The 26776-nt window shown below is 40.5% G+C and overlaps 1 protein-coding gene across 8 annotated transcripts in view; it reads right to left on the bottom strand.

Annotated features, from left to right (window-relative positions):
* Nucleotides 1-24943, bottom strand: part of mpp7a (MAGUK p55 scaffold protein 7a) — a 63627-nt gene extending 38684 nt beyond the window's left edge. For 4 of the 8 annotated variants that reach the window (XM_026179134.1, XM_026179135.1, XM_026179137.1 and 1 more), the window contains exon 1: nucleotides 24702-24942. The gene's annotated coding sequence lies outside the window, so the exon portion shown is untranslated. Of the gene's footprint in view, nucleotides 1-24701 lie in introns of all 8 variants that reach the window. The other 4 variants (XM_026179138.1, XM_026179139.1, XM_026179132.1 and 1 more) reach the window with 3 other exon arrangements.
* Between the last annotated feature and the right edge of the window lie 1833 nt (nucleotides 24944-26776).

Below are 26776 nucleotides of genomic sequence, written 5' to 3'. Positions count from 1 at the left end.
GTTAATGTTAATTGATGCTGCATAAATTAAACCTTGCTGAAAGGAACAGTGTGTTACTTAATGCTTATAAAGTTTTTAGCAGGAGAAAAAATTATTTTTACCATAAAACCTGAAAGATATAGTCCAAGTCTTGTGCAGTCTAATTGTATTTTTTAAATCTCTTTTCTGATGATATTCAAATGTTCAACATATTTTGTATACTCCTAACAGAAGAAAGAGTAATTGCCATGTCATAAAGCCTATAAACAATGACTCATTAAAAATACAAATATACAGTACATTTGTTTCAAATGCTCCAGTGTACAGTCAGCTACTTGCTTGTCCTTAACACCTCCTCCTCCACCTCTTTGTTCTCCTCCTGTCACTCCCCTCTGGTTCCCATGCAGACATAGCAGCTCTTTGTCTGTCTCTGACCCATCAACAAGGAGAGGAGGCCAAAGTGACTATCAGTTGCCACTGACACATTCCACTTTCTCTCTCACACACACACACACACACACACACACACCGTGTTGAACCAGTCATTAACCAATTACATTGATCCTAGACATCAGATGGAGAACAAAAAGGCGGAGGGTGGATATAGTGGGAGTGGTGGTGCAGAGAGTAAAACACACTTTGCTTAATCACATAATATCATTGATTTGAGTACTTCACTTAAACCCCACAGGACTCAAAGTCCCTGAATGAAATTGTGTTTATTTATAGTGAGGGAGATGCTAATGCATGACTCTTCTTCACACACACACACACACACACACACACACACACACACACACACACACACACCGTGTTGAACCAGTCATTAACCAATTACATTGATCCTAGACATCAGATGGAGAACAAAAAGGCGGAGGGTGGATATAGTGGGAGTGGTGGTGCAGAGAGTAAAACACACTTTGCTTAATCACATAATATCATTGATTTGAGTACTTCACTTAAACCCCACAGGACTCAAAGTCCCTGAATGAAATTGTGTTTATTTATAGTGAGGGAGATGCTAATGCATGACTCTTCTTCACACACACACACACACACACACACACACACACACACACACACACACACACACACACACACACACACACACACACACACACTTCAATTTCCATTCATTAGATGAGCAAATAAAATAAACCTACAGTGAGAGGGACAGAGAGAGAACAGCAGGTAGCCATAAGCCTCTCTAATCTCTATGTCCCTCCAAATGCCAGTGTTGCCGGGTAGCCTACATCCTCACCAGATATTACCGGAGTGAAGTGCTCTACCTGGAGTGCACTGTAGGTGAGGAGGGGGTGAGAGAGAGAGATATACAGATAGAATAAAGGAAAGAGAGAGAACGAGAGAGTTTGACAGACGGATGGGATGAAGCCGATAAGAAAGCAGGAATGCGGCCTGCAGACAGGCCGATAAGTTAAAGTACGGTCTGCCTACTTTTCATGCATGTTGACACACACGCCCACCCACTGTGAGTGTTTAACATATGAGTTACCAAAGCTGCAGTGGAAAGTGGAAGCGAGCCCATTAACACGTGCATAATTAATACATGTAGAAAGCAAGAGGAAAGAGCAACAATGAGGAGAATATAAAAGAACATCACCTAAATAAAGGTAGATAAATAAAATAAAAAAAGAAGTGTAGCATTTACTCATCCCAATGACACCAGCTGTATCTCACGCTCCTAGCTGCACTCTAATGCTGTTTGGCCCATTTTAGCCCAAAATAACTCTCACTGCCACTATAAATAATCCCTTGTAGTATCAACAAGCATTGTGGTAATATTCGAGGCACAAAGCTAGCCATGTCAAGACAACTTCAGAGCAAAGATAACTATGAGTCAGATACATTTACAGCCGTACAGGTCCATCAGTAAGGCTGCACTTACTTGGATGGGTGTTTCATCTGTTTCATAGGAATTCTGTCATAAACCAGAGGATTGGAAACTTTTCTGTATATATTATATGTAACACTTTACATAATTGGAGAAATTGTGTCTAACGTTGTCGTTAGCGACAAAAAGGTTCCTGCTTCAAACTTCCTGGTCAGCCGAGACCTTCCTGTGTGTTGCTTGTATGTCCTTGCAGGTTCCTCCCACAGTCCACAGACATGCATTTCAAGTTAACCCCAGGTGTAATCACGCTGATGATGTGGAAGTCTAAAATCTCACAAAAAAACTGTATGTATCAAATATGGCGTTAATGATCTATGAACATTTTTATAGATTTTATATTTATGAGTTTGTTTTAGTAATGGTGTTTGTAGCATCTTACATATTGTAATTGTAATAATAAATTAATTAATTAATCAAGAAAAATACAGAGATGTATAGATAAATAGACATTTGACTGTTGATCCATGGCACCCAACACCAATGTCCACATGTAAGACATTCACTGTATTTTAAAAGCAAAGAGACTCCAGCGTGCAGTCTCTGTAGTTGTACCACTCAAACAAAAAACAGAAGAAATTGGTCAGAAGTCTGAAAACCTGGTAATTTTTGAGGACGTACAGCTTGAGTAAAATCCAAGACCTTAGTAGACAGCTGCATGGATTAAAACTGCAGCTGATGCAGGTCAGAGCTAGAGCTGGTAAGGTCATGCTACTGCAGTAACAAATACCACCATCATCGTGCTCAGGAGATGGAGAGATAAACGCTTAAGTGATGGTTTGCGTGATGAGCTCTTAACTCCCATAATTCACTTAGAAGTCATAAACTAAGAGTCCGTCTGAGCAGGTAGACATCTGCCTGCTCGTAGATTACAAAACTGCCATGTAAGTGAACGTCCGCTCTAAAAATAGGGCTTTTATTTCAATAATCCCCAGAGAGGTGGGCTTTTTGGAAATGTTGCCTTTTGACTTGATATAAAAATATCCTGAGCTTCGCAGACTCAAATGCAACTGTAACAGGATCATTTTCCATTTCGGGCTGGTTCAATAACTCCAGGTTACTGACTCTGGTGTCATTCTCTTGAAGACACAGCATTATAGCACATTCTGGCCCAATGCAAAGAGAAAATCCTTAGCAGACTGTGAGCAAGCATTTAATTCTTTTATAGCATACTGGGACGCATACGCTAAACTGACCAACAATAAAAACAACACTTAATCTCATCTTGTGATTTATCATCATAATGTTGATCACCTGCCACATGTTTAAAAACTACTAAAACTGTCTTTAATCTTTTTATGTTGTCACTATTTATCTACTCTGATAACAGAGCAGGATCCAAGTCCACCTCTCACAGTATAACAGGTGCTATGAGGGTGGAGGCAAGAATAGAAGCTGGCACGCCAAGGGAATAACAACGGAAGGTATATGGCTGAAGCAATCCTTGCTGCGAAACATCACTTGCAGCGACTGATAATCTGAGGGCTAAGCTGCTTATGTTGGAAAACAAACATTACTAGATGGCACCCAGCTGGTGGTGGAGCAAGAGCTCAGTCAAAAACTGGACCCCAGAGTGAAAAGCACACGGCTGTGTGTCCAGAGCTCTGCTTCACTGCAAGTAAACAAAGATATTCAAGAAAAAATAATCAAAACACATCCGAGAGGAATGTGTTGTGTAGCCATGTAACCACATCAGTGGTTTACAGTCACAAAACAAAAACTATTCACAGACTCCTTTAAACAGGAAGAAATGTGTTTTAACCACACACCAACAGCAGTTTTAACTAGAAGCTGTTATTATCTCAACTTTTTGCCTATCTGGGGGGGGGGGGGTTACCATGCCACCCACTGGAGCCACTTCCTCCAATAAGCCTCCACAGTTTGGCTATGGTCTTGCCCCCTCCGTGACACAAACACAGGTTTAAATCAGCCGGGGTGACAGTCATCCTACGTGCGTCCAACATAGTTTCTAACTGCCAAGGAAAGTCCAAACCACCGAGCAACCTCAAAGCTGCCAAATCCTCAATTCTACTCTCTCTGCGTGTCACACAGAAGCTATTCAAGGAACAAACTAAAGGATGTCAGGTCAGCACTCCTGCCATTTGGTGGCGATTGTTTCTCGGAGCAGATAAAGATACACTGTTTGCAATAAGTTAGCTGTCCAGTGAAGGCAGGAGCTACAAAGTGAAATTTTAATCAGAAGTAATCAGTGTTGTGGCTGAAAGCAATGGCCTGGTCCATTTAAAACTGCACAGTCAATAAAAACATGTCTGCTGGAGTTCCCAAAATTACTGGATTTGCTCAAAAACTGCACAAATTTGAAACACGAGCTTTCAAAGATGTGCGACTAATGCCTCATCCATTCAGTGTTAATGGCTTCTGGGAATCCATTTGAAAAGGTAGGATGTACCAGCTTTGACTAAAACCCAGAGTGCTTCTTTGCAAAACAGGGGTTAAAAAGTCAGAAAACACACCAAACTCTTCTCCATCACCGTGAGGAACAGGAGGCAGTTTCCTCCACCTCTGCCTCCTGTTAGTCATTTGTCCACTCACCCCCTCTATGATCCCTTTCAGAGTAATGAAGCATGGCCTCCAGATGACCCAGACCTAAAATGAAGCAGCAGAGACCTACACTAAGCTCAGTAATAAATAGGAGGCTGTACAGAGTCCCCATCTTAAAAGAGAAAAGCTGGTAAAACCTGACTTTTCTTTCAAGATAAAAGCTGGCAGGAATTCAGCTTTCATATATTATACAAAAACTATAAAATTGTTCTTGGTTAACCACAGAGTATATTTCCTTAAAAGTCCTGTGATACATACAGTTATGTAACGACTAGCACAGAAAGCATTCGACAAACCAGCAAAACTCAATATGGAGACTGTAGGCAATGAAGCATGACTTTATCAGCTAAGCTCTGCTATGTTTCTTTGCCTCATCAGGTGAAACTCTACACTGTTCCCACATTGAACAATGAAATGTGAGAACATCTGTCAAGCGTGCGCGTGTGTGCACGTGTGTCTAACAACATCATTATCAAGTCATCGTGACAATGCATGTTGAGAGACAAGCTGGGAAAACTAGCCTGCTGAGAGAACCGGATCATCACCAATAAGACAGGAAAGGATTTAGATGTGCGGCTGTACACTGAATCACTTTCCCCTCACGTTCATAATTTAACACAAGCCCGGTGCATAAACACCCAATCTTTATAACAAACTGTTAGGACACATCCTACATCTGGTAGATGAACTTTCATGATACAAGAATAAATCAATTCACAATAATGCTAATTGTGTTTATACAAAGCCTTGATCCCAAACTGCAATTCCCACTGTGAGGAAGAGACTGAGAATCGTTCCATAATCTTTGAGGTCGTCCAGCCTCAACTTTAAATTTAGTAAACTTACTGAATTGGTATTAATGTGAGGGTCACAGGCTGTTATTTATGGTGTCCCCTTTTCTCCTCTGTTATTCTTTTTGCTCCTTTTTTACTGCACATGCACACGTTGTGTGTGGAGCGGAGTTGACAAGAGGCAGGCGAAGTGAAATACCATTAATGGAGTTGGCGACAACATGCAAGTGCAGTAAAAGCTTCCAAACAAGCGTTACAACAAGCATACTGAGAGTGAAAGTGAGTGAATGCAGGAGGGGGAGAGAGTTTACACTAAAACAAATAAACAGACAAAAAGCTGTTGGTGTAGCTGGAATTAAATACGTCCATGCTGCTGTCACTTTGCTACATTAGCTCTCTTGCTAGCAGCCAATGTGCTGCTGCTGATGTGTCTCATGTGACAAGACTTAACAGTGATATCTGAGGCAATTTTTCATCTCAGAGTCAAATCAATATCCAATACAGTTATTAGATCACTATCACCTATTGGTCAGTATCTTCTCCCCCTTAACGGGCAGACCAATCTCAATGAAACTTTGCACGAACATCGTCACACATACAGCGATTAATAACGTTTACATCTTTAAAAAACATCCATAATAAATCCCAATTGTTCTTATTTTCATCTTCATCATCCCCCTGTGAATGTGATATTGCATGCTCTGTTTGTGTTTCCCATGTCAGCGTACATTGCCATTGATAACTTAACAAAATTTGAATCACAGCTGGAATTTTCTTCATGTCGCCATTAAATACAGAATAAAAATTTTTAAAAACTCTTGCATCCTGGTAAAAAACTACCCATAGGAAGGGTTTCTGCTGTTATTATATAAATATTGCTAATATTATCTTAAAATAGCAAGCTGTTCCACCCTTTTCTGTGTTAACCACTTCAGCCTTTGAATATGCACGATGAACTGTCATATTTCAAGATGTAGTTTCCAAACGTGGACATCCAGTCACAGTTCATTTTAAGAAGATTAAAATCATTTTATTTGCTGAAAATCCTAGCTTTTTATGCCCGCTTGCAGTCCCAATCAAAAGTTTAAGACCACTTGAAACATGGTAGACAGTAGATCCCCTACGTGCGGCCGTCTTCACCACTTGCAGAAATGTTCCCACACCTCATGGAAATGCTTGCGTCAAGCATGCCGCAACAAATTTTTAAAGTGATCAACAATAACGGTGCAGCTACTCATTACTGAGTTCATGTTTGGAACTTTGATTTCTGTTTTGGGGGGTTTACAGGGTTTTTTGGAGACTTGGTCCTAAACTTTTGATCAGCTTTAAAACAGTCTGTTTCAGTTTAAGTGTTGTTGCCAATATATGGCATGCTCAAAAAAATGTTTTGTCTCACTCTCATTTCTTCTTGTTGAATGTTGAAGCTCTACTTGGAACCTTGTTAAGTTCCCACCATGCTAAATATGATTATTTGCCATTTTTCCAAAAAATGGGAAACTTTGGATCCGGACTGTAATTCGTTTAGACTAAAAAGGCATGCAAGTAAAATGTACCTCGGAGACTGATGGATGTCGTTAACCTGGAGACAACATAGCCCACAAGTTCAGTACACTAAGATTGTGTTTGGTTGTCCCTAAATGGTGGATACAGAACCAGAAAACATGACATGTCGTACACAGCAGTAACCCTGCTGAGGTTGACTCTGCTTTATTTCATACCAGATGGAGAAAGTCTGATCGAGCAGATGGACAAAGGTGGTGAGATGGTGTGTGGGAAGCTTTGGTGGCAGAAAATACTGTATTACACCAAAGCTGCTCCTCTGGGGGCAGCAAAACAACTGTCAGCCAGGCTGCCACGATCAGGGTAGTACCACCAGGGCAACAAGCAACTCGCTCTTAGTATAACGTGGGAAATGAAAATGCACTGTAGACAGACAATGCAAAAACAAAAACAAAAAAAAAACAACTCACCTACAATGCTACTGTGTGTGCCACCACGTGAGTCCAATCCTTCCAGCAGATCACGTTTTCAAAACGATATCATCACCAAGGCATCAGACATGAGCAGATGGCACAGATCTATAGAATCAATTGTGCTGTGTCATAAAATATCCACGAGCAGAAGCTTAACCTTGGAGACTGCAAATGCAGCTTTTTCTACTGCAGGGCGGCGTCTCACACAGACACTGGCTGTGAGAATGGGAGTATCACCATAGCTATCCCCTGGCAGAGTGACAGCAGCCATAATGGAGTGTCAGCAATCAGCACCTTCCAAATTACCAACACACACAGGTCAACCTGCGGTTTAATACAGCATGTGTGCATGGGGGGTGAGTGCATGGGGGCGCCAAGGCTTACTGTCTCACTAAATCTTTGCTCTGATGTCTCAGGCTGATAGAGACCATCACAGATTTTGGCTGTGATAGTTGGGAGTTTCCTACAGATTTACATTTTTGCTTAGCTGGCGACGGCATTACTTTAGAGCAGATGAAGCACTACCATCCTGGGGCGACCAGCTTTGGTCCATGAAGGTGGAGTTCAGGTACTTCTTACAATGGAACAAGATGTTTTTTGCAGATGAATGATACTAAGTGCAGACAGAATAATGACCTGAAATAGCCTGAAAGCCGGTTTCTAGTCATAAAACGAGACTAACTGCAAAAATAAAAGTATCCAAGAATATATCATCGCATATGGCAATGGTCCTCCAGATGGATTAAAAAAAAAACAAAACAAAACAAAAAAAACACGTAGTAACATGATTTGCCACTTTACTTGGGCAGGCCCATCAAAGTTAAGTCAATGTGTGGGAAAACACTGGTTTTGTAAATTAATTTAGATTTCATGTATAAGGTGATGTGAGATATAAATGTAGTAGGCACAACAATGTAGATCAGGGGTCTCAAACTCGCAACCCAGGGGTCACTTGCAGCCCACGTCATCCCTGCTTGTGGCCTGCATGTTGGCGTGAATGCAGTTTGGCCCTTGAAGTTACTTTTTTTGTTAGGAGGATTTGTTTGTTGTTGAGTACAATGCTAAAATAAGTTCTTTAAAAAGCAAAAAATGATTTAATATGAGGGCAATATGAGCAGGAAGCACACACATGTTGAGATTGGCTGTGTTAGTTCAGTGAGAGAGTTATTTATAAAGAAAACAACTTTCACTAGCAGTCATAAAACTAAAGTGTACATTTTCTGCATTTTTATGTTGTCAAATACAAACAAAATGATAGCAGAACTGCTGCCACGTGTCTGGCCAGAAAGAGAGTACCAATTTATTTATTTAGTAATTCAACGAAAGGCTTCAGTTAGTTAGGACGAGAGAAAAAAATCTCAATAACTATTTGGCTCTACAAAACATTTGATTCATTAGACTCAAGATCAGACATGATGTATCTGTTGATGTTGAATCAATTCACACATGTGCCTGTGCAGGTTTAGCAGAAACGTTTTTTTGGAGGGGGGAAATAGTAACATGCTTTAGGCAATGGCCGAACAATGCCAAATTAAATATATTTCTAGAAACCATGACCTCTAATTTTTGTATCACCTCATATTGTCGAGAGCTTTTAATCTGCGGAACGGAAACCCCAGACCGCCATGTATTTCAACATAAGCCTCTGTTTGCAATGACTGTCTTGCTGCTGGTACTTCAGAACTGAATGAGAACAAAACCAAAACCGGGCGAGTTCTTACATGCAATTATGGGCTAGACTCAAAGACATTGTTGGGATTAAGGAGATAGACAAACAGGGTATTCACATAGAATTTAGCTTCTAGTGCTGGGAAAGTGAGAGAATTCACCTGAGGCAGTGAACAGGGGAAACAGATCGGTGCAGCAGTGCATCAGCTGAAGTCAGGGTGGTAGATCAGAAGGCCTGCTAGCACATTCCTCGACATTCATGTTATGCAGTACGGGAAAATATTGGACTGATAAATGAAAAACAGCAGTGTTTATGACCTCTATTTTTCCTGGCAACGCAACAGATTTTGGCTTTGGTTACTGCAAATGAAAGAGGAGGTATAAGCAGGGAGAACAATGCCTCAATTGATTATCAGAGTGGTGCCCCAACTCTAAACATGACTCACCTCATTTAAAACCACAAGTCTTTCAGAGACCAAACTCTAACATCATGTTCGGGGGACTTTGACTCTCTCACTGATGTGCTTGAACTAAATATTCAGACCATATATTCAGTGTTCCTGTGAGAATTAATCAGAAATAATCAGCTGCAGCTTCCTTCAGTGTCCTGTCACATCTATCAGACGGTGCTGAGCCGTCTGAGCTGAGAGACAATAATGATCCCTTTTGTCTACGACAGCCATTCTAAGTGTCTAAGCAGCACCTGTCAGCAGCTAATCAGGTACACAGAGAATCCAACACACATATCTCCATTAATTTCTCCCGTCTCCCAACCCTTTTCATCCCACTCTCTGAAGTGCTCTCATCCCCACACTCCTCCACATTCCACACACACAATGACGTACAGCCAGCACTTCCTCCTCCACTCTAGCAAAATGGGATCAGTTTCCATCGCAGCCTGGCTCCCATCGTCCTGTTGCTTTGTTAGTGAAATCGGAGCTGTGTGGATACAGGTTACTTAGTCTACAATTATAAAAGAAAAAAGTTCTCAAGCTTCAAAAAAAGCTTTACAAAAGGTTTCTACATGCTGTAAGCATGTTTTACTGTGAACTCAGAGAGGATTGTGTAATTAGGTGTAGGTCCTTTCTACCTTTCAGATTCAGTTACAAGGTTAGAGGGTTAAATAGAACTGAACATGTAAACACTTCTCCTGCCTGCTGAAGGGAATTCAACCCGTCTTGGCCTTAGTAATTAAACATGGTCTCTGTTCTAATCCATAGTTTTTCTTCCTTTGTGTTAATTCTTAGTTCTTGTCCTGCTTAGTTTTATGAGTGTTTTCTCAATGAGAAGGAAAACTGTAATTTGGTTACATCATTGGTCCCTCTTTTAGCTAATCCTTGTTTTATTTTCAAGGTTTGTTTTCCCGTTTGTGTTTTTAGTTCCCTTCTTTATTCCTTTTCTGTCCTTGATACTGTCTTGATTGAGTTCACTTGTGTCTGATTGGCCCTTTAACTGTTATGTGTAATAAGTGTGTTTTTCCTCAGTCTTTGTCAGTGCAATAGACCTCATTCACTAATATGTGCATAGAAATGATGTTATTTTGCATAAAAAAAATAAGTGCGTATGCGAATTTACTGTCAGATTCATGAAATGCAAATGCATTAGTGAATCAGCATAATTCTAAACCAACAGGATAGTGCAATCAGCATTTTCATGTCTCCAATTAACTGTATGAGCAAACAGATTTACCTCAAGGTGAAGGAAAGAAAGTGGCAGTGATGTTGTAAGAGAGAAGCCTGTTAAGGCAAGACAGCAGGAGAAAGACCAACTGAAGAAATTTAGACAATAGTGTCCTAGGAGGAAGCCACAAAAGGAACAGCTTTCCAAAGCTTCCAAATAAAAAGCAAAGCTCGGGCTCAGAGTCTGAGGAGGACAAGAAGGTCCAAGGTGGACAAGGGAGTAGGGGTGGGTTTTGATAATCGATTTATCGATTAAAATCGTTTCTAGCTCGGATAACGTGATATCGATTCATTAAAATCCTGAATCGATTTTTTAATATAAATTTATTTTGCCCGAAATGCCAGAATCTCAGGTGAAACCTCACAAAATGTCAACAACCACCAAACAGCTAAAACAGTGAATGAGAGCAGGAACACAATACTTCAACGCACAAGACTGCTGTTGTTTACAGCGCTGTCGGCCGCTGTTTTTTCCTTTTACTTACTTCCGAAAAGAAAACCTAATTTCTGCTGTTCAATGGGCTACTGAACAAATTGAAACGGTAATGTTCATATGTTGATTAATGGTTTTCTTTCGTTTTTGATCTACTGCAGAATATTTTTATAAGATCCCACCATCATCTTTTTCTGTGTTTTATCTTCAGCTACTTTGACACAAAGGCCTCTGCTGTGATGCTCACACCTTTGATAAAGTCTTGCAAGTGTCAGCTTCCTTTTTATAGATACAAAAATGTGTAAATGTACTGATCTTAATTATAACATTTCTGACTGTCTGAGGCAAAATTTCCCAGATACAAATCGAATTGAATCGAATTGTGGATCGAATTGATTCGGGACCTTGTGAATCAGAATCAAATCGATTCTAGAAATCAGTGACGATACCCAGCCCTACAAGGGACACCTGATCTGTCAACCAAATAAGAGAAAGTTACTAAAAAACATCCATATTCTGGGATATTCTGGACATCTGTGATAGTACGTGAGGACATTAAACAAGGTTGAAAGTCAGTTTTAATGAAAGATAAGATTCTTGTTGCACATGGTCTGAGGCAGTTTTAAATCAGTTTGTTGAATATGAACAAATTAAGGTGTGAAAATAACAATGAACTGCAGATTAAACTCAGATTTGTGTATATCGACTGAATGAGACCCACTGTGCTTTGTATAATTCCTGCTGTTGCTTCCTAATTAGATTCCTAATGTCTGATGTTTATAGTTTTAGGCCTCTGATTGCTTGGTCAAAGTATAACATTTCCTGTTGACCACCCAACTGCCAGTTTATTTTGTACCTGCATATTAGTTCTTTCTATGAACTTCCTCAGAGATGTCTGATAGGTACCAGCGGTTATTCTGTTCAAAAATGCAACTAAAATTGTGTTGAGCTGTGCTGGTGTATGCTGCTTTTCTGCTTTTCCTCATTCGACACACAAACCTTGTATTAGTGAAACCACATTTTGGGCTTTACTGGGAAGTCATGCACAAGTAAGAAGGAAAACTACCCAGTTCAAGACCCCTGAGAATGCTAAATAAACAAATAAAATCAGTTTCCAACTAAAGCTGGTATCAGCTGGCACACACCAAAGAGAAAAAACAACCTTAAAACTTTACTTTGGATCCAACATATTCAAACCATCTAACCACATATTTCTCCAAGTGCAAATGGGATTTGCTATCACTGCAAACCTCTGACACATGTTGAATGTTTCTAGATAAAGTTTTTTCTTGGAAATAACCTCCTTTGGCTGAAAAAGTCCAGATAATGGAATAGTGGAGGAGTACCTGGCCGTTATCTTTACTATAAATGCAAAGCTGAAAGAAGTTGCCTGGGTGGTGAACATAGCAGAACCTCACTGTATCGAGCTGTAACTTTTGTTTTAAAAATGAAAACCTAAAAAACCATTGACAGCCTCAGAGAGGCGGTGGACTGCTGAGTGCCACCAGTGATGATCCCTAGTTCTGTGGATGATGGCCAGGCTAGATGTTCTAATACCTCGTTACGCAACGAGCCATTCACTTCACCCATTCACACTCCCGTCTGTTCAAATCACATAGATGAACTAAAGCATTTTCTAAGCGTTATTAGGCTTCCCCAGCTTTAAAAGAACTGTTAGGGATGAAAGAGGATGTGTGTGAATCAATGGTGAAAGTCAAAAGCTTAATGATGTGGCAAAGGGCCTGCTTGGTGTCTGCACCCGGAATTTCCCACGTTTTATTGTGCAGAACAAGAGTGCATTACACAGAGTACACACTGCTGTCACAGATGTTATTGACAAGAAAAGAGCAAACTGATGAGTGACCTTTAACATGCAAGCAAATTTACCAAAGTGTGCACAATACACTTGGTGATGCATACACACAGTTACTCAAAAGCACTTTCACAGTTGCTTAGACACTGCTTAGTGTTTACTGATGTTGCTCTGCAGTCTAAATGCCAGCAGCTCTGTTGAAGCTTTGAAAACTCAGCCCTATCTAAGGTCTGGGAAAATGAAAAACGTGCAGTTTTCTAACTAAGATTCTGATTAGATGTAAAACTTTGGAGTGTCATGTATCAAGCGAAGATACATGCAATAATGGGTTACAGGCAGCTGTAGCCAATCGCTGTGTACTAGGCCTCAACTACACTAAATGGAGTCACTGAACTGCTTTTCAAAACTGTGTTTGATGTTAGTGCCTAATGACTCTTTATTAGTGTAATAATTTGATAAATATTATGACTTGTAGTGATGTTATTACTGATGAATGTTACTTAGTCCTAATTGGCACCAATAGATGTCCTAATGTTTGTTTTAGTACACTTTACTGATAATAACTTCTACTAGGGGTGGGAGAAAAAATCGATACTGTGTAGTATCGTGATATTTTGTTTGCTAATAATGTATCGATACAGGGACAGCAGAAATCGATATTTTGTTACAAAAAAAGTTTTTATGGACTGGAACATGCTCTGACTTCAGAGCATGTTGATCCTTTTTCTGAGCAAGAATCCTGACATTCCTTCACTGTCCAAATGTGTTTAACTTTTTTTTTGGCAGCAATAAACATGACAGTTTACTTATTTTAATTTAAGACATGTTTTATTTTAATTAAGTTTAAAACTTTTTTATTTAATGTAAAATTATATTTTGTTTTAATTTACTTTCAAATTCTTCAGTTTCTGAATGGGCTGCATAGTTTTCATAAATTGCATAGTTCAGAATAGCTATAATTGTACCAGATGGTTGCATTCAGTTAAGTTGGACTAGACTGTAATACAAACCGTTCAGTTTGTCAACAATAAAACTGACTGAAATGAGAGACTGAGTGTGAGACTTTGATATTAGATAAAATGAATATTGATAAAGTTTACCTTTATGTACAGAATCTGAATTTCACAAAATATTTTAAAAAATTGCAATAATATCGTATCGTGCGTTAAGTATTGTGATAATATCGTATTGTGGGATGTATGGTGATTCCCACCTCTAACTTCTACCATCTGGTCCAAATAAGGTAAGATCAGGTTAGAGCAGGGCGATATGACCAAAAATATTTATCACGATATACATTTGAAAATTTGCAATAACGATATAACTGACGATATAATTGACACTAGACAAAATACTTCATAACTCCTCAACTTTATTGGTGCAAAAAAAAAAAACCATCAATGTATTTTCACTTAAACAAGCATCTTTTTTATGTGCATTAAAGTTATATAAAAAATTTGCAGTGCAAATGCAAATTCCTTGCTGACAGTTTAACCAAAAGGCATTTCCTGTGGAAATTGGCTGACATATCCTCAGCATAACCATGTATATATCCACAAAACTTAAAAAGCAGTTATACACACACAATACAGTAATATTATGTTGAAGCACAGTATGTATCACTCCGTGAGCCGCCTGCCTACAATAGCCGTAATGCTCTGACAATCCATCAAGCTGTGCGGGTTCGTAGCTTAGCAAAGTTGTACTAAAACATGTGACAGATTTTCCAGCGCCGTGTACCACATAAAATCGTTTCGAGGTCAGTAAACACGATCAGAATTCATACATAAGGCACACGGGATTATAAGGGGCACTGTCGATTTTCAGAAATATCAAAGGATTGATTTTAAGTGCGCCGTATTTTCCAAAAAAACACTGTAATAACGACGCCCTGCTAGCATGCACTACCAAAAATAGTGCTTTGTTGTGTATCTGATGGACGAAAGCTAAACCAGTTCCACACCACTGAAGTTGCAGCATTTTTACAAACCAATTCTGGTTCATCCGTTTCATTTAACGATCCGCTTTCGCTCTCCTCATTCTGCGTCGCCGCCATGTGCGTATGTAAACAAAGGCACTGTGCGTGTGCGTTTTACCCATGTTCTATCGCAATATTTCATTTTCCTATCATTGCCAAACATTACACCGGTATGATATAGCCCAGCCCTAGATCTGGTTCCAAAAAACCAGCAGCGATAATACTAAGCTGCTGTGAGTCTCTTAACCAGGAGGTGATGTCATAGTAGTTCCTGTCATTTTTTATATCGACTCTATGGTCTACACACCTCTCCTCTATCAGTAGCTACTGCTTTCTGTTCCCTTAATACAGTTTTCAGCACCATTAGGAACTTGTATGAACTTCTCCAGTTAAGGACATAAAGAAAGGAAATAAACAAAAGTGGTGTAAGTAACAACATACTGAAATATCACAGGTCATAGCATTTTTTCACACTGCAGTTTGGTCTTTTGAAGTCGAAGCATAGTCAGCTGGATGTGGTTACAACGTTCACACATTCGAGTGCTGTTAGCGTCAGAACCTAGCCCTCGCTGAAACCACTGAAAGTGTAGTCAAAACCAGTAAAACTAAAACAATCCTTTCCAGCATCTGTCTCACAGGTTTCTCATGTGATGGGGTGTCTACTGAAATACATTAAAGGTACTAATGAAGGAGGACACATGTCTAGGTTGTTGTGAAAAGATTTCTTTAATACTTAAGATGGATATCAATAAGATTTTAACTGATAGCAGTGCCATTACTGATTTTGCCTATAGGTCAGAGAAAGGGACGTCAATTGGATTAAACAAAATACGCTTAAAATGAACAGTTCATCTGTTTAACTAATCAGATAAAGACAATTTTTGTCACTTTTTAACAATTTTAGAGACAAAGTTTTAGGTGATTTGTATCTCAGTTTAAAAACGCGAACTTTCATCTGTTTAAACATTTTGGAAGCTTAACTTACAAAGTTCCCTTCTCTGCCAGCATCTGGAGGTCATCAAGAGAAAGGAAGGACGATTTTTTTCATTCTTGATCAAATACCAACTCTATAGTCCAGTCTATTCATAGAGATCAAGTTACAGCTTCATATTTATTTGTCAACACCAAAAAATTGCATTACTAAATGAAGTTTAAGGGAAAATCTTTTCCTCCACACTGGCCTTGACCTTTGGGACGACAGATTAATAAGTGACCAAAACATCTCCAGTAAATTCTTTTGTTCTCCTTTAACAGCTACTTCACATAAACCTAACTGAGAACTAAAGCAGCTTTTCTTATATGCATATCATAGTCTTGTCTTGTCAACTGCTTCTGAGAATCTTGGGTTGAGGTGTATTGTTGGTAAATGTATCCCTGGCAGATTCCCTTATGATGTTTTGGAGATTTAACACCGCTGTCCTCCTGTATTAAAAAAGAAAGAAAGAAAGAAAGAAAGAAGCAAGCTGTTCTACAGTGGCTCACTGGCACACAATACTCCTCTGTTCACTGGATGCCAAATGGTCCAGTCATCACCCCTCATGCCACCCCAACCCCTCTTTCACTGTCTCTCAGGATTTTTCTCTGTCTTTCCCTGTGACAGAAGCTGCTGCTGATGGTCAGTCAGATTAGCTGAAGAGTCAACTCGAAAACAGACAAATAAAGAGCTGCTTTGTGTCCGTCTGGTGCCAACGACCCCGGAAATAAGAGAGGAAACTGAGTGGACAGAGAAAGAGCCATTATAATGACCAACTGTTAAAGGTTGGGTTTGCAGGGAAAACCAGCAGTACCTGGGTCAGTACGATGTCCAATTATATGCTTTTATTTTAATGTGTATTTCATGTTGTCGCAGAGGTTCTCAAATAATGGATCAAGCACAGTAAATCTTGAAACTATAGAAAAACTAGAGATTTTTCACTTGTTCCACTGGCAGATTTTTTCACTTGCCTCTGACAAAGGACACTAAACTCCATTAGGCAGTCACTGGGTGGTGGGAATTATTAAAGACTGTAATTAATAAGAAAATATGTGAGGGGGGAATTTTAGCTGACTGCTAGCATGAAAAAAAAAAACCCTTCAAAATGGAGGCAAACTTTTCTGTATGCATTCAGATAGAAAACTAATACTAACAATGCCAAGCATCCCTCCTTAAAGAAACCTAGCCTACTTCAAAAGAGCATGCAATCTGATTGGGAGGTCACAAATCTACTCACTACCTTAATACCACTGTGCTGCTATACAAGCACTTCTGAATAGAAAGCTGAAATACAGAAACAAGTTAAGGAGATCTCAAGTGATGTAGTATAATATCAATCAAAACTCTCTGAACAAGTTTCATTATCATAAAGCAAGCATGTGACCCAAACCCTATCCCCACACTGCACATCTATTCAAACTCTATTCAAATCTAAATAGACTAACAGCTGCATTATGGTGCCGCCAGAGAGAGTCAACTGCACCAACACACGGTGCTCCATGAACACCATACGCCTGCTGTTATCAACTGACAATCCAAAGCAAACTATAAATATCATACTTTGATTTCACCATAGCAAAAAAAAAAAGAAAATACAGTCGAAGGTTACTCAGCTATTAGTGGTGAGCTAAGTTAGCGGTGCTTTGATATGAGGGTTCTGTGTCACAGGCGGCAGGGAGTGCTTACAGCTGTTTACATTTTAGGATGGTTCCCAAAAAACCCCCAAAAAACCAACCTCATTTCAGCTGGTGGAAATGTTAGGCTGAGGCAGTCATTCCTGCTGGTTTGAATCATGTATGCAATGTGAAGGCAGTTTAGGTTCAATGTGGCAAAACCTGTTTAGATAACAGCAGCATGAAACAACAATGTATTAGTATTAGAAAACAAAGGGACATTTGACAAAGGGACATGGGTCAAATTTACCAAACAACACTGCAGAAAACAACAGAAGCATACAATGTCACAAGAAACATGCTGTACATGCAGGAAGCTACAGTTCATAACAGCCCAGAACAGTCATTAAAACACTGTAGCAGTCACAGCTGTAGTCACATAAGCTCAGTGCGAAATAATTTAGTTTTTCCAAGTCCTACTGTGGTGCGTATAACATGTAGGTTTTCCTATTGACTATTCACTTGTGTAATCCTTATATTGAGAAAGAATTAGGGTTATTTTCTCTCCAGGTCTCACCAAACCTTCTCTCACAAAAAAGACCAACAGAGCTCAGAGCGTAGCACACTGCCCTGCTGGTTTAAATAGTTTATAATCCCTTTGTCCCTTTGTCTGCCATCATTTAGACTGAATAGCCTTTATCATGTGGGTCATCAAAGAGTGAAGATTGCATAGTTAATAGTCCTATTAGACTCTTGTGAAGGGTTTATTCACAGTCGAATTGCCCTAATTGTGTTCAATGAGCAACAAGGGAGTAGACACACACAGAGTGGGGCTCGTGGGCTAAAAATGAATGAATGAATGAATGCCTGTCCGATACAGGCACACACAAACACACACAGAAGCCTGAGAACATGCTTTCCAGCTCAGAGACAAAAACATGCATTCACACACACACACACACACACACACACACACACACACACACACACACACACACACACACCTCCAAAGATTTACATGTAGTGGCGTGTAGTTGAGATTGCTACCCCTGCAGCCAGAAGTAGGTGGCAGGAGACAACAGCAACAAGTGTGGAGAACTACAGCTCCCACTACTTGAGACACCCCACACACAAAAGAGGGGGGATGTACCCGTGAAAAACAGCATTGCTTTCTGGAAAGGGTCCCTGCCAACTGACAGAAAACAGGCAACAGGAGAAAAAGAAGAGAAAAAACCTCTTAGCCTAATCAGCACCATTCTGGAGGTCTGTGCAAGATGCCACCCACAGTCACAGAGAGCATACCCAAGTACTAAGTCCCCTGCCACTCATCACATCAATGATAACAATGCAGCAAGGTCAAGAAGGTGAAGACATCTTGAGTGACATCAGTAAATGAAACATGCTTTACTTAAATGCACCGATCCACTACAGAATGAATAGCTTTAGATCTAGCAGGCCAATAGCAGCCCACATCAATGGATACCCTAACTCATTCCCTTCTTCAAGTCAATTGGTGAAGCACATACAGGTCATGCAATTGAAACTGTTATTTTAGCCTTTCCACAACGGCTGCAAGTCTGCAAACTTCTTTGCAACCCATCTCACCTCGTGCTGTTTAATATAAATGATCAGCGGCTAAGAAAACAAGAGCAGTTGTAGTGGAACTCAGATTCCTTGCCAGAAAGCCCAAGGTAGCAGAAAAAAGGAAATACATTAACATTAAGTTCACTTAATCTCTTTATTTTGTGTCCTTGCTCTACAGGACCCTTCACCATGTAAAAAAAAGAAGGCAATGTTTTAGGAAAAGAAGTCATGTTCGCTTGTGTTATCTGTTTTATCTGATGCTCTCACAGCAGCAAGCAAGGAAGACTGTGCTGACATCAGTGTGTTATGTGCGTGTTGCATCATAAATGGTGTTACATTACCCTTACATTAATTAAATCAAATGCTCAAGTTACTGTCAAGTTGCTGTTAGAGGTAAAGGCGAGCAAGGAAATCATGGGTCACAGGACAAATGTTTGGTAACTAAGGGCTCCAAACACTCTAAATATCATGGCCATTAATACAGCAGTGATGAACGTCACTGACAGTTGACGAAGATCTTGTCATGCTGATGGAGTAAACTTGAAGCCTTCAGGTCAAATAGCAAAAACAAAAGTCTTCCTATTCAGATCCACAAAAGTCATTAAGTTCACATTTAAAGAGAGTTACATAAACTGCATTATTTAACTAAACCACCAACAAGCGCACAGTTTAGGCTGTTTTAGTTCTATTTGCCCCGAGCGCACTGAATAATTCATGGCGCTGCCATAAGCGGAACAGGCATAGTAACACTAAGCAGGGGCCACGCATGGAAAACTCTCATCAATAAAACACTGTTTGACAAATAAGCCTGACATCAGTTAAGGGTACCCTCTTCTGCCTCTAGCCCTCACTGACTGCACACAAGTTCTTACAGACATGCATCATGTCTTTACATGACTGTGCAACATTGTCTTTGAACTAATTATAAAAGAAAACCATGCATATAGAGTTTACTGTACATATTCCTGTTAGCGCAAAGGCTTTAAATGTAAATCAAATTAGGTTAGAGATGTAGCTGAACACGTGCATGTCTTAATTGCCTATGACCTAAATGAGAAGAAAACAGCATCCCACAACAAGATATCACTTTCCTACTAATCATGTTTAGACCTTTACACAGTAGCACATGGCTTGACATTCTCCCTTAGGGTTTAGGGTCTAACTTATTTTCACTAAGTGCTGTCATTCATTCAGTCTCTCTGTTTTCTCCATCAAAAAATGGGCCGCAGTGAGTAAGGAGGGCTGCATGCCTGCACAGTGAGCGCAGCGTTTCATGTACACAGGCTGGAATGTGATGCAGTTGACCGTCGGTGTCTGATAGCTGGCATCTGCTAGGTGGGCTCATTCCACCGCAGCACAGCAGAGGCTTAGGTGGTACTGAGAGAAACTCTACACCTCTGCAAGGCAGGCAGGGGCATGAGAACACAGCATCACTAATGCTCATCAACCATGACCCCTGCCAGGGACCCTGACGAGCACATCAGTTTAATGTATCCATCTGGGATTGGCAGAGCGGCAGAAGGCTCACAAGTCCACTGCAAACTCAGAGATTACAGAAAGATGGTCACTATAGACAGACAGTAGGACTGATGGATAAATAGATGGATGGATGAATGGTGTAATGAAAGAATGGCTGGGGTGGGTAGATGAATGAATGAATGAATGAATGAATGAATGAATGAATGAATGAATGAATGAATGAATGAATGAACGGAGAGACTGATGTGTCATTGGATAGCCTGTTCTCAGTATGCATGCTGCTTGGATCATTACAACAACAGCAGTGATGAAGTAAGAACAGACTGAGTCAGAGAGGATCACTTCCACTGATGTCAGAATTGTTGATCTAGTTCTGGGAAACTAGCTTTAACAATCTCATCACTTCTCAGCTGTCAATTTCACAACATGGGTTGCAACATGTGCGATCATGGACAATGTGCTATATAAGACCCTTGACAAATCTACATGCGAGGTGTAAAAATATTTTGATCAATCTGGCTTCAGACTGTATAAATGGATTAAGCTAGTGAAACAGCATACTTGTATTCATATTTCATATGATGCCAAGTTTAGCAAATGGCCAGCTGTAAAGTAGGTTTGCCACAAGGCAGTGCTCGAAGACCTGAGCGAAGAGAACACAGCGCTTGATGAAGAGGAAGTACTGCTGAAACACAATGACTTTTAAAAGAGTCCACAATAACACCATGTCTTTCTCATGATTCTGTGGATTTTTTAGTCTTGTGCTTCACTTCAGTGCCAGAGGAGCTGCACACTGTACTCCAAACATTCACAATTAGCAGACACCTGCCTACTGCTTGAATTAGACTTAATTTATTACCTTTCATATTAAATATAAGCAATTCTTGGAGGTGTTTAAGAAGAAAACATTTGTGAAACACTTATTTAATAAACTTATTTTCCCAGCGTTTCTCTTCCAAGTCAAATGCTTACAGCTGTGCTTAGACTGGTGTATGAGCACAGCTGCTCAGACTTCCTTCTCCCGTGACACCAGGCTTCTGCTCGGGGGATGCTGAGATGTTTCCAAGCCAGCTGAGAGACAAAGTATATCCCGACTCTGCCCAAGGGTCTTTTTCCTCTTTGGCCATGTCTGAAACACCTCACACGCTGACCTTGTGATTCTATCTCAGATGGGAAGCTTGTCAGCCTTGCCTTCGCAAATGGCGCCGTACGACAAGGGTGATGCAGCATCCACTGGTGCGAGCTAGATTTTGGTGTCATTTTAGCCTGTCGTGCACCTCTCAGTTTTTGTAAGCAGATGTAGGTTCTGCGGCTGCTTTTACCAACATTTTATTGCTCCACGAGTACAGAAGCTTGTGGATTCACAGATTATACAGAGGACGATATTGCAATAGTTTGAAAAAAATGAGACTTCTGCTTCCAGTTTTAACTTATTCTCATTGTACAGCAGCGCTGATGTGAAGGTTTTGTCTGAGTAGTGACACCTAGTGTTCATGAAAATACTGCAGAAAGTAACCACGCCCTCAGTGCTGGTAGAACTGCTATAGAAATGTGGCGACACGCGCCTAACAACACAGCCTAACAACAGGTATAACAGGTCTATAAGTGTGTGTCCAGGCAGGCATAAGTGTCTTTCAGTTGCTACCATTAGCTCATGGGCAAAGATAAAGCTCAGAAATTAAACAGACCAATCAAATTGACAGTTTTGCCTCTAGGCTCAGCTCTCTCCTCATAAAATCTGAATAGATGATGCAGATGCTTCACCAATCCATCTGTCCACTCTTTCCCCCACTTGTGAACAAGATTCCGGGATACTTAAAAACCTGCAGCATTAACAACAGGCCCAGTACCCCATTCTCCTGAAGCATCTCCCACAGGACACCCAAGAGAGTCATAGATACATGACAGACATAGAGTGGTCAGGCAAACTCCAATGAACTGTCTTCACACAAGGCAATTTCCCATGACTCTGAGAGCTGATAGTAATCCAAACTAATGCTTGGATTAAGAGTCTTAAACCACTGTATCCCACCCACCCTTAAGCCCCAAGAAAATAGCCTCCCTGCTGACAAGCAGTTCCGAACCAAATCTCAGCTTTGTCTCCGGCCGTGGGCACAGCACTGAGCTGCTGATAGGTTTCTCATCAACATAGACCAGGCTGGTGTAGGGACAGGAAGCGTTTGTCTCTGTCAGCAGGTTGCCAGGGTGAATTCTGGGAGTTAAGCCTTCTATGCATAGCATTCTCAGTTCCCACATCTCCCTCCCCCAGCTCAGTGACCATCCACGCCAGGAACAAAACCCTGAGAATGCGAGCTATGCAGAGCTGCAGCTCGGAGACACCTGTTCAGGCAACCACCACGGGTCAAACTCTCCTACACGGAGCCTCGTCTGAGTCACAGCATTTGACCCCACCCTAACCTCCGCTGCTCCCATATACACACTCCAGAGAACTATGTGCACAAAAAACAAAAGAAAATCATCTGGCAGCAGGGATTTGCACAGTCAATTTCCAGGATGCAAACATTTGTACCTTGACCCCTTCAATCATCACTAAGAGTCCCACCCACTAACCATGACAAACCTGATTTAATGAAACCCTCTGTCATGATGCCCGACTGCTGACCTCACAAACAAGCTTGAGTAATGAACTTGACTAAAATACTTACAAAGTCTCCTGAGAGACTTTTCCTGCCCATTTGGAATGCAGACTAAAGGCCTCTTACCCTTTTCTAGACAAGATTTGAAGAAAAAAAAAAAGTTGGGTTATTCCTAGTGAGCGCACAATAGGTGGCCAAAAAACTGTAGAATAAACCACACAGAGGAATGTCAGCTCTTCAGAACGTCCCCTCAGTGGCAGTGAACCATGAGGAAAAGAAGGTCATCCTCTTACTGTCTTTTTTTTTCCTTTTCACTCTCAGCCAAAGCACCACAAATGTGGTAGAAGGATACGAACAAAATCACTACTGAGTGATGGGACACAGTTCAGGCACTTTACCTGCCAGCAAGCAGTGAGAGGTTTATTTGAAATTAAGTCACCTAGACATTGATTTAAATTTGGAAAACCCTTGAATTCAATGGGATTTTTGCCAGTGAAGTCCAGCTTTGTTTTTAATGAACTGTTTCCTCCAAACATCACTGCACTTCCTCTTTTACATGAGAGCCACATTTGGAGTCAGTGGTTATGCAGAATTTAACTTTCAAGGGACTCAGAGGAATAAGAGGAATTGAAAACAACAGCTTAATTCGGCAAATTATACTGGTGTCTTGGGTCCCTTTGACTTTTGGCCACTTCAAGAATCCCATTATAGGAAGATACTTTCACTTCTGGACTATCAGGCACTCTTAAGTAAAGATGCACAAAGGGTGTGAGCTATAATTATATGAAGGCATAGCAATAAGGATTATGAAGGAATTGTGTGAGACAAAACACACATACACCTGCTCGATCATGATTATGCACATTCAAAATATGCAAAACCAGTGGCTGAACTGGGAGGCGGTGGCAGCTGGCCAAGTGCTGAGTCTCCCGGTGTGGCAGCCCAGTCAGAGGCTTGGCGATGTCAGCCAGTGTCAAGCTCCGTGTCACCATACTTGACTTCGCAGGGCACAAGGGCTCTGTATTCCCTCTGTCCACACTACAAGGCGTGGATAGAGGGAGAAGGAGCTTTACGTTGTAGGTGTGTGTGCTTGTGGAAAGGTTGTCTTTATGCTTGGTTTGTGTGTATTTTACCAGGCTGGACTACCTGTGTCGTGTCATTAGGTTGTACGTGTAGCCGTGCATGTTGCTATCACTAATAACAACTTATCACTGTCATTTCGAAACATTGTTGTGGGCCCTGCAACGCAGCTGCGTTCACTTCCCCGCGGAAACCCAAGAAAAGCCGTCAGGTGAAATTTTATTTACTAAAAAGGCGATATTAGGAATGAATTTCACATTTCACTGCGCATATGATATCGACAGAAGGGGACGAGGTTAACATTTCCTTCGAATTAATCAATTTTACCGTGTAAAATTTGGCACAAGTCCCAGATGGTTACTTTTATATTTTGTAGGTTGGTAACAACTGAAGTTCGCTGTTAGGTTAGCGCATACAAAGCAACTCTATTACACTGTTACACGGCTAGTCTCGCTACCTATAGCCTTACGCTTTTCCCCCATGGAACCACTGCAATATTCACGGCAGCTTTTATTTTAAATACAAATATATTCGTTTGTTTTCATTGTTCTGACAGCTGTGAGGATAAATAACGTGATGGTTCTACTCACTCGGAGTTCGGAGTTGAATGGCCACGGTGTAGCTACTCCACTGGTTCTTTCGAGGGCAAAACTTTTCACTGGTTTTGTTTCCCACTTTTAAAACCGTCTGTTCTTTCCTTTGTAGACCCTTAACTCATCCCCGCTCTCTGCGGTGTGTGCTGAGCTTTCAAAACGTTACGCCTCGGCAGACGGTGCCACTCTCCAAGAATCGTAAAGTGCTCTGTCAAGGGGCTGACTTGGAAGCGGTTTGTATATTTAGACACAGCGTTAGCGGGAGGGCGTGCAACAACACAGAGCTGCTCTGAGATCTGTGCCGCGCGGAGCTTTCACCACCCAGGCAACCCCATCCGCTCGTTCATTGGTCAGTGCTTTATCGAGGTGTGTCCAGAGATTCAGTCTACATTTTAATTGGCTTGTTTTCGTTGTCCGTCATCCGCAAACGCCTTGTAAACTTGCCTTTCCGTAGTAAGCAAGGAGGCACAATTACAATTAAAAATCAGGTCGCTGAGGAAATATGTTTATGGACACATTGATGGGAAATTTACAGAAGTGCATCCAAGGCAAAGGTTATGTGTGCCAGTTTAATCATAACGAGTGAAGTATTTCATTTATCGACAAGTATCATAGTAGGACTTTTTTGTTTTGTTTTTTCTATTTAAAAAAAAAAGCTGAAAAAAACGGAACTAGAAAATCAAAACCCATAAGAATCTAGTGTTCAGGTGAGTTTTTGTACCTTTCCTACTAGAGCCATAAAAGTGGTGTGATATCTCCCCCTATCGGTCATATTAAGATAGAAAGCAACAAGTTGCCCAATGAAGGGCCAGAAGTGATTTGATTTAATTCTGCTTTATTCCTAAAACAAATAAACACATACGTAAATAAATATATTAATTAATTAATGTCATTTTAATATAGCTCAGAGACATCATACACATGGTCACACGCAACACTGGACGTGTGTGAAAAAGTTCCTGAAATATGCTAACAATAGAAACACCCCCTGTTTGTGGCCTCTTGTCCCCACATTAATTTGCACTGTGAGCCAAAATGCTTAACTGCAGCTTCTTTTGTCCTCGGGCTTGGGATATGATGTGGGCTGCATTGTCTGGGAACAATGGACTCCTGCAGCCCCCTTGTGACAGCTACTCACTCTGAAACTTTAATACAACCTGGTCAAACTCTGTGTTAGGAAATGGCTTCACGTAGTACGCGTTTATTATAGTCCATAACGATTCCTTTGGGGATTTATATATTTATGTTTGGATTTGTCTTTTTTTATCATTACTATATTCCTTTCATAAATTTTTGACAGACAGATTTTTTAAAAAGTCGACTGAAAGTAGAATAGTACAGTAATTAAAAAAAAATGGCCCCTGTTTCATTTGTTAATCTGACAAAGGAAAGTCAGTCATTCAAAATCTTCCCAGTCGTTTGTGGTATACCATAAACCGTGTTTTAGGTAGTGCAGTTTTATTGATTGCTGACGCTTAGATGAATATCACCTGCGATGTCAAAGTACAACCACTAGATGTCAGGAGAGAACAAGTCACTGGCAGTCTCAGATCTGTCAACATGATATTTATTCACAATCGTTTATTCAGTATGGAGGACCACAAGAGCCACGTGCATTAAATCAAAATTCTGGGTAGAAAATAGTAATTTCTCCGATGCAGCAACACAGATTCACGTTTTTGCAAGTTTTGAGGGGACTCCAGTCGCTTTGTGGCCCGGATGTTGCCATAAAAAGGGGGTGTGTGTAGTTGCAGCGGTTGCAGCTAGGTTGCCAGGTCTGTAAAAAAAATTGTAGTTAATGTATATATATATATATATACTCGTTATTTTTCCAAATACTTATCAGTGACGTCATAGTGCTGGCACGCGAGGTGATTTTAATGCGCCGTTAAATAATTTATGTGTAAGTTTTACATATCCACATTCGGTAATGTTAAAGTAAAATTAACAGTATTAGCTTAAAACTGTCAAAACAAATATATGTACATGGCAGAGAGCAACAAAACCTCACATATATAATGTTATTAGCATGACTTGGTAAACATTTTCTGACTTCACGAAGGCGTGCTCCT

Source organism: Astatotilapia calliptera, chromosome 9, assembly GCF_900246225.1.
Source record: "Astatotilapia calliptera chromosome 9, fAstCal1.2, whole genome shotgun sequence".
Lineage (NCBI taxonomy): Eukaryota > Metazoa > Chordata > Actinopteri > Cichliformes > Cichlidae > Astatotilapia > Astatotilapia calliptera.
This window is presented reverse-complemented; position numbering and strand designations above follow the sequence as displayed.